This window comes from Sapajus apella, unplaced genomic scaffold (assembly GCF_009761245.1).
Source record: "Sapajus apella isolate SASKATOON/1434 unplaced genomic scaffold, GSC_monkey_1.0 scaffold70, whole genome shotgun sequence".
Classification (NCBI taxonomy): Eukaryota; Metazoa; Chordata; class Mammalia; order Primates; family Cebidae; genus Sapajus; species Sapajus apella.
In genome coordinates this window covers 4,365,622-4,374,869 of record NW_022437010.1, presented here as the reverse complement: position 1 = coordinate 4,374,869, position 9,248 = coordinate 4,365,622, and positions in this window count along the sequence as shown.

The window sequence follows — 9,248 nt, the reverse complement described above, 5'->3', positions numbered from 1 at the left end:
GTCGTTTGAAATACCCATTATTCATGCAGTGGATGAAGTATAAACTACCTGTTTATGCTGGTGATGGCTGAATATGCAGAAAGGAGCACCATTTGTCATATATATGAGTTCACGGCATTCTGTTTCCCCAGTTTCCTCTGGGTGGTTTCTTCTGTTGAAAAGCCCCTTACTTGAGCGGGCAGGGTGGCTCATTCCTGTAATCCCAGCACTTTGGGAGGCCAAATGAATCACCTGAGGTCAGGAGTTCGAGACCAGCCTGGCCAACATGGATAAACCCTGTCTATACTAAAAATACAAAAATTAGGCTGAGTGCAGTGACTCACGCCTATAATCCCAGCACTTTGGGAGGCTGAGGCAGGCAGATCACCTGAGGTCAGGAGTTCAAGATCAGCCTGGCTAATATGGTGAAGCCCCGTCTCTACTAAAAATACAAAAAAAAAATGGCTGAGTGTGGTGGCAGGCCCCTGTAATCTCAGCTACTTGGGAGGCTGAGGCAGAGAGAATCGCTTGAACCCAGGAGGCAGAGGTTGTAGTGAGCTGAGATTGTACCATTGCATTCCAGCCTGGACAATAGAGCGAGACTCGGGGAGTCTGAGGCAGGAGACTCGCTTGAACCCAGGAGGCAGGGGTTGCGGTGAGCCAAGATCATACCACTGCACTCCAGCCTGGGCAACAAGAGGGAAACTGCATCTCAAACAAAACAAAATTAAATTAAAATCACTATTTCAAGTAGGGATCAAGTCAGTCAGAAGTTCCCCTCAGTAGTGTGATTTCTGGGTGTTGGCAAATGGTACTTTTGTCATTTCATTGTCCACAGTGGGGACTCAGGATTGGCTCATTCTGGGACCTTGGGTGATTTAACCTCTCTGAACCTCTTTCTGTCGATGGGGGCAGACTATCTGCCTCGAAGGGCAATTGCAAGGGTTAAAGGAGGTCACATGGGCAAACCACTTGACTAAAAATTAAGTCAGGGCTCTCAGCACGTGTTAACTTTTATTTGTATCCAACTTCATAATCCAGATTTATTGAGAATCCAATGTTTTGTTGCCCTGCAATTCACTATAGATGGGTTGAGGAAACTGAAGGAGACCAGGTCTACAAGGGGTATCCTTAGCTGCTTGGAAGACAGAAGGGAAGGAGAACAGAGAGATAAGTAAAAGCAATGCTTCAAGCAACTTAATATGCTAGAGACCCGAGGCAGATGAAAAGCCCTGAGAGATGTAAGCCGGGAGGCTGGCTGAGTGGTTTGCTTCTAGCCTGCTGGCCTTGAAGGGGCTTTCCTGTGTTTCCCTGACTTCTTTCACTGCTGAAGAGGTTGCCCTCAAAGGCTGGAGCACTTGGCAGGGTTCCAGGGATCTGTACCAATGCCACGCCTCCTGATGACAGAGCAGAGGCTGGTGATACTAGCTCACAGCCCTGTGGCCTTGGCCTTGTCCTGCCTCTCTCTGACACACGCTAGCACCAGTGGATGCTTTTTGGTTTCACAGAGAAGACTGCTTAACTCTCAACTTTTGGGGTCAGGAGGTCTGAATCTTAGTCTCCGCTGTGCTTAGCTTTGCTGCTTTGAGTAGCTTTGGACCTTCAGCAAGTCACATCAGCTTTTGGAATCCCAATTTCCTTAAATGACTGTTAGACTTATTTAATAGATGGGCTCTGGGTCCTTCCCCCGCTGGCCTGTATGCATTTGAAGCCACCTCCCCAAGCCTCCTTCAAGGCAGCATCACCTGTCAGGGGCAGTACCTGAGGAACAGTCCCTATCAACCAGCACCTCTCAGACTCTGATCTGATTTTGAAAAATTGTAGTTTTGAGAGCCTGATGTCCACAACCATGACCAAGGTTGCTCAAATGACTCTGATGAGTTTCCAGCACACCCTACACCCTGGCTGCACCCACAGCGACCCCCTCAGCCCAGCCTTCCTCAGCTTCCACCTGCACGCCTGCTCCTCTTCCCCTGCACCTTCTGAGCATTAAAGGCACGTTCTTAATGAATCTTTCACTTTCGGTGTGTTCTTCCTGAATGAGTCGTAACTTCCATTTTTTTTCTAGCTTCGCTCTCTGATCTCAAGGGCCACATCTAACAGAATTCACATGTTTAATATAAAAAAAAAAAAAGAGCAGGAGGTTTCCACGTCCCTTTCTCTATTAATCAAAACAACTTCAGTTTAAATTGAATGTCCCACACAGATTCCTTTAGAAGACTAGAGGTGTTTATTAGAAAGTGAAAGTAGTTGATAATCCTTTTTTTAAATATGAGGGGGAAAAAACCTGGCAAATAATTTAAACCTTTTTCCCCTGGTAACTTAGAAAAAATAAATGAAAGTGCTTGAATGTTGTCACCTTTTCTTTTACCCTCCTTTTGCCCGCAATAAAGATGTCATAGAAGCTTTTCCATTCCACACTCCTGCTGGACTCCTTAGGTCGGAGAAATAATTGGCTTTTCCTTGAGAGAAGGGTAGTGACAGACTGTGTCTGAGCTATTCTCTTGCAAATCCCCGAGGGTCCTGAATAACAGTCTGTCTAGCTTCCAGTCTGCGACTCTTCTCGCTTTTCTTTGAACAAGGGCAGTAAGTTGCTCTTTTTCTGCCCAGCTCTGGCACTGAAAAAATCCGGTAGGTGGCCAAAGAGCCTTTAGAAGACTAAAGGCAGCTTCAGAGAGCCATTGGACCACACTTTCAAAAGAAAAGTGTGCTTGTATCTTTGTATTGCAAACAATGCTGGGGGAGCTGAATGGTGCTTCAGACCTCGGGCTTAAAGACAGGTGACTTATTTAGGCCCCTTACAAATGGGCATGTTTGACTATAGCTAAATTGAGTTCTCAAAATAATCCCTGAAACTGGAGCTCAGACTGTTGAAGCAAGTACTCAGGGCAGACCTCTCAGGCGAACCTCATTTTCACCTTTCATTTATGACATGGTGTCACAGCTCCACAGAAAAGCCCCTCAAGTGTTCTCTGTGGAGCAGGAAAGAACTCTGTCTGCACCAGATGAGCCAAACCCCTGGAGTTCCATGGGCTGAGAACTTTGCCCTTCATAAATTACTTTTGTGAAAAGTTCTAAGTTGAGGAGGTGGCAATAAAGAAATTGCTCTGCGTTGTTTTATGGTTCCAGTGTTCGGTTTCCTGTGGCTTCCCCTGGTCTTTGGTTTCAGTCATGAGAAGAAGCCTTAGAAGCAGGTATCACCCTGCTCTCAGCTAGGTATGTAGACGTGGCTGCAGTGCTGAGGACATCCCGTTTGCCCAGCCACAGCTCTGTGCTGTATCACTGGGGTATTTTGAGTGCAAGGTGCATCTTTGAATAAAATACTACATGTAACTGTGCCTTCAGCAGCCATGTGGCAATTTAAAAAAAAATTGTGGTAAAATATAAATTACATACAAATTGAGCATCTTAACAATTTTTAAGTAGACGGTTCAGTGGCATTAAGTATATGCACAGTGTGATACAACCATCATCATAGCCATTCATTTCCAGAACTTTCTCAGCTTCCCAAACTGAAACTCTGTACCTATTAAACACAAACTCTGCATTCCTCCACCCCAGCCACTGGCAGCTGCCATTCTGCTTCCTGTCTTGTTGAATTGGAGTACTCTGGATACATCATATAATCATACAGTGTTTTTCCTCTTGTGACTGGCTTATTTCACTGAGCTAATGTCTGCATGGTTCATCCACTTGTAGCATGTGTCAGAATTGCCCTTCTTTTTAGGGATGAATAATACTGTATTTTATGGGGAGGCCACATTTTTTTGTTCATCCATTCATGTGTTGATAGACACTTGAGTTGCTTCTGCCTTTCGGCTCTTGTGAATAGTGCTGCTATGAACATGGGTGCACAGATGTCTCTTCAAGTCCCTGCTTTCAGTTCTTTGTGGCATATGTCTCGAAGTGGAAATGCTGAATCATATGGCAATTCTATTTTTAATTTTCGAAGACCTGCCATATTTTCCATAGAGGATATACCATGTTACAATCTCAGCAGCAGTGCCTAAAGGTTCCTATTTCTCCAGAGCCTTGCTAACACTTGCTCTTTTCTGTTTTGGTTTTTTATAATAGGCACCTGATAGGTGTGAGATGGGGTCTCATTTGGCCTTTCTTGCATGCTGCTATACTCTTTTATTATAGATTTATAAGAGTTTTAATATCTAGCACTCCTTCCTATAGTTCTTTAGCAAAATTTTATTTGCTGTTCTCATCTGTTTTTCTCAGATGCACTCGGGAATTATTTTGTTATATTTCTCCCTGTATCAAATATTGTACAGTTGTATTATCCTGTTAGGGTTTTGATTGGAGTTGCATTTAAGATATATATCAATGTAGAATGAACATCTTAAAAATAAAATGTAGGTCTTCCTATCTCAATCTTCCTTCATCTCTCTTCTTATATGTCTGTCTGGGTTTTGTTTGTTTGTTTGTTTTCGTTTTTGTTTTAGACACAGTTTTGCTCTCGTTGCCCAGGCTGAAGTGTAGCGCAATGGCACGATCCTGGCTCACAGCAACTTCCGCCTCCGTGGTTCAAGCAATTCTCCCACCTCAGCCTCCCGAGTAGCTGGAATTACAGGCAGGCACCATGATACCTGGATAATTTTTTTGTATTTTGTATTTTTATAGGTTTCTCCATGTTGGTCAGGCTGGTTTAGAGCTCCCTACCTCAGATGATCCGCCCACCTCAGCCTCCCAAAGTGCTGGGATTACAGGTGTGAGGCACTGCACCTGACTTGTTTTTTCATTTATTGGTTGTAGACAAACCTTCCTGAATTTATTGTTTTATGAATGACATATTAGCATTGTATTTTTGTGATGGTATTGCCTTCATATAGGAGTATGTGTGTGTCTATGAGTGTGTGTTGTAACCATCTACTTTACAGAACAAAGCAATAAGATATTCAAAAGAACACAGTCTTTGTAGTCAGTTAGACTTGGGTTCAAATCCCAGCTCTGCTTCTTACCAGATACATGACACTAAGAAAATTTCAGTGTGGTGTTTTACATAAAGGAATTGAATAAATGATGATGACTACAGTTAGATTTCTCTTTAAATAATTTCCATTAATTGCCTTGGATTTTCTAGTTACACAATGATATCATCTGTAATTAATGATAATATTAACTTTTTCTTTCCAATATTTAAATCTCTCACATCTGTTTCATGTCATATTATATTCACCAGAAAAACTTGTGGAACAATACTGTACAATTATGTGAACATATTCATTCTAGGGGATTTTTTTTCTGATTTTAAAAGGAATGCCTCTAACTTTTTACCATGAAGTATAATGTTGACTATAGCTTGAAATTGATACTTTTTATAGGTTGGAGAAGTATATTTCAGTTCTTACTTTTTAAGTGTTTTTAAATTAGAAATCAGTTATCTTAGAAGATTTATACAGTATAACAACTTTATAAATTAAAATATTAATGTTACTTAAGAAGAAAGAGATGAAGGATCAATCCTATCCTGTTTGTTTGTTTGTTTGTTTAAATAGAGACGGGATTTCACCATGTTGGCCAGACTGGTCTCAAACTCCTGACCTCAAGCAATCCACCTGCCTCGGCCTCCCAAAGTGCTGGAATTATAGGCGTGAGCCACCGCACCCAGCCTGTTTATTTTTTTTGTCACTGACTTGAGGCTCATGAGTGAAGCACTTTTTTTTTCTTTTTAAACTGTTCATTCTGAAGTGGATTTGTTTGTGTGTGTGTGTGTGTGTGCGCGCGCGCGCTCATGCACTTTCAGACCCTCATGAATGTTTTCTTCATATGTGAAGTTTTTTTAGGGATATGAATACTGAAAGGAAATTAATATAATTTGCCTAGGGGTGGGTTTTAGGTGACATCTTCCTTTTACTAGCCGAATCACCAGTTTCTTTCTGTTATAGAAATCAGTACCTTACTTTTATATCTGGCTTGGGTCCTACAGGCACGTTTTTATCTTTGATTCCCATGTATAATGCAACCATGGAACATTTACGTTTTAAGTCAGGGGAAGTCCAATCTTTTGGCTTCCCTGAGCCACCTCAGAAGATGAAGAATTGTCTTGGGCCACACATAAAATACACTAACCCTAACGATAACTGATGAGCTTTAAAAAAAAAATGCAAAAAAAATCTTATAATGTTTTAAGAAAGTTTACGAATTTGGTTAGATTTTTGTTTTTTTATTTTTTGTTTTTGAGACGGAGTCTTGCCCTGTCACTGAGACTGGAGTACAGTGGCATGATCTCGGCTCACTGCAACCTCTGCCTCCCAGGTTCAAGTGATTCTTCTGCCTCAGCCTTCCAAGTAGCTGGGATTACAGGCATCCGCCACCATGCCCTGCTAACTTTTGTATTTTTGGTAGAGATGGGGTTTTGCCATGTTGGCCAGGCTCCTGAACTCCTGACCTGAAGTGATCTGCCCACCTCAGTCTCCCCAAATGCTGGGATTATAGGTGTGAGACACCGTGCCCAGCTAAGTTTACGAATTCATGTTGTACTACATTCAAAGCCGTCCTAGGCCTTATGTTGCCTGCAGGCCACAGATTGGATCTGTTTGTTTTAAGTAATTCTATAATCTTAAACTAGTCATTCTTCTGGTTAAAGTTTATTAATATTTTAATAACTATTTTATTGATATAAAAGTAATATATTAGCAGGGTATAGTGGTGTACACCTGTAATCCTAGCACTTTGGAGGCCAAAGCAGGTGAATTGCTTGAACCCAGTTCAAAACTAGCCTGGGTAACATGGCGAAACTCTGTCTATTCAAACAATACAAAAATCAGCCAGGGCCAGGAGCAGTGGCTCATGCCTGTAATCCCAGCACTTCCAGAGGCCGAGGTGGGCAGATCATCTGAGGTTAGGATATCAAGACGAGCCTGACCAACATAGTGAAACCTCGTTTCTACTAAAAATACAAAAATTATCTGGGTGTGGTGGCAGGCACCTGTAATCCCAGCTACTCAAGAGGCTGAAGCAGGAGAATAACTTGAACCCAAAAGTCAGAGGTTGCTGTAAATTGAGATTGCACCACTGCACTCCAGCCTGGGTGACAGAGGGAGACTCAGTCTTAAAATAAAATAGCCGGGCGCGGTGGCTCAAGCCTGTAATCCCAGCACTTTGGGAGGCCGAGGCGGGTGGATCACGAGGTCAAGAGATCGAGGCCATCCTGGTCAACATGGTGAAACCCCGTCTCTACTAAAAAACTACAAAAAATTAGCTGGGCATGGTGGCACGTGCCTGTAATCCCAGCTACTCAGGAGGCTGAGGCAGGAGAATTGCCTGAACCCAGGAGGCGGAGGTTGCGGTGAGCCGAGATCGCGCCATTGCACTCCAGCCTGGGTAACAAGAGCGAAACTCCGTATCAAAAAAAAAAATAATAATAAAATAAAATAAAATAAAATAAAATCATATAAATATCACATACAGTTTTGTAAAATGCTTTTATTCTCTTACTGTATTTTGAAAATTTCCAGTTTCAAATAGCCTTACACTTCATGATTGTTAATGGTTAGCATGTCATTTCATCATGTGGATACATTTAAATTTATGTACCGGCTGGACGTGGTGGCTCACGTCTATAATCCCAGCACTTTGGGAGGTCGAGGTGGGTGGATTACCTGAGGTCAGGAGTTCGAGACTAGTCTGGACAACATGGTGAAACCCATCTCTACTAATAATACAAAAAAATTAGCTGGGCACTGTGGTGCACGCCTGTAATCTCAGGTATTTGGGAGGCTGAGGCAGGAGAATCACTTGAACCCGGAAGGCAGAGGTTGCAGTGAGCCCACATCGCGCCATTGCACTCCAGCCTGGGAGCGAAACTCTGCCTCAAAAAAAAAAATTATGTACCAGAACTCTGTTAGTAGACATTTAGCTTGTTTCCAGTTTTTCACGATGGCAAATCATCTAATGACAATTGTTTTTACAGAAATAGTATGTATCTCCTTAAAATGGTTTCTAGAATTTTTTTTCTTAGAAGTTGAGTGGCTGGCTGAGTTTTACATTTTAAAGAATGTAATCCAGGCCAGGCGCAGTGGCTGACACCTGTAATCCCAGCACTTCGGGAAGCCGAGGCAGGCGGATCACCTGAAGTCAGGAGTTTGAGACCAACCTGGCCAACATGGAGAAACCCCGTCTCTACTAAAAATACAAAATTAGCCAGGTGTGGTGGTGCATGCCTGTAATCCCAGCTACTCCGGAGGCTGAAGCAAGAGAATCACTTGAACCTGGGAGGCAGAGGTTGCAGTGAGCCAAGATTGGGCCATTGCACTCCAGCCTGGGCAACAAGAGCGAAACTCTGTCGCAAAAAAAAAAAAAAAAAAAAAAAAAAAAAGAATGTAATCCTGGCTGGACATGGTGGCTCATGCCTGTAATCCCAGCACATTTGGGAGACCGAGGTGGATGGATCATTCGAGGTCAGGAGTTCAAGACCAGCCTGGCCAATATGGTGAAACCCCATCTCTATTAAATATACAAAAACTAGCCCAGAGTGGTGGGCACCTGTAATTCTAGCTGCTCCAGAGGCTGAAGTCACAAGAATGGCTAAAACCAGGGAGACTGAGGTTGCAGTAAGCTGAGATTGCTCCATTGCCCTCCGGCCTGGGTGACAGAGTGAGACTCTGTCTCAAAAAAAAAAAAAAAAAAAAAAAGTAATCCTTAAATTTCCAAGTTTTTGTTCAGAGCAATTGAAAATGGTATCATTTCCACAACAATGTATGTGTATTAAGTATTTGCATTATCTTCAGCTTCACTAAAACTAGATATTCAGATTTTAAAATATTGTTTGCCAATTTGATAGCAGAAAAAAATCTTACTGCCGGTTGTAATTTGCATTTATTTTATTACTATTGAGATTGAACATTAAAAACGTGTTTCTTTAGTATGTATACATCTTCTTTTATAAATTGTTCCTTCTCATACTTTTTCCCTTTTGCAATTGAGGTGTTCTTTTTCATGTTGATTTGTAAGAGCCAGTACAGCATAATAATTAAGATCAAAAGCATGGAACTCAGAAAGTTCTATGTTCAAATCTCTGTTCTGCTACTTATTAGCGATGAGACCCTGGCACGTTACTTCATAGCCATTTGGTGTCTGCTTCTCTATTTTAAAAGTGGAGTTAGGCTGGGTGTGGTGGCTCATGCCTGGAATCCCAGCAGTTTGGGAGGCCAAGGCAGGGGAATCACCTGAGATCAGGAGTTCAAGACCAGCCTGGCCAACATGGTGAAACCCCATCTCTACTAAAAATACAAAAATTATCGAGGTGTGGTGGCACACAC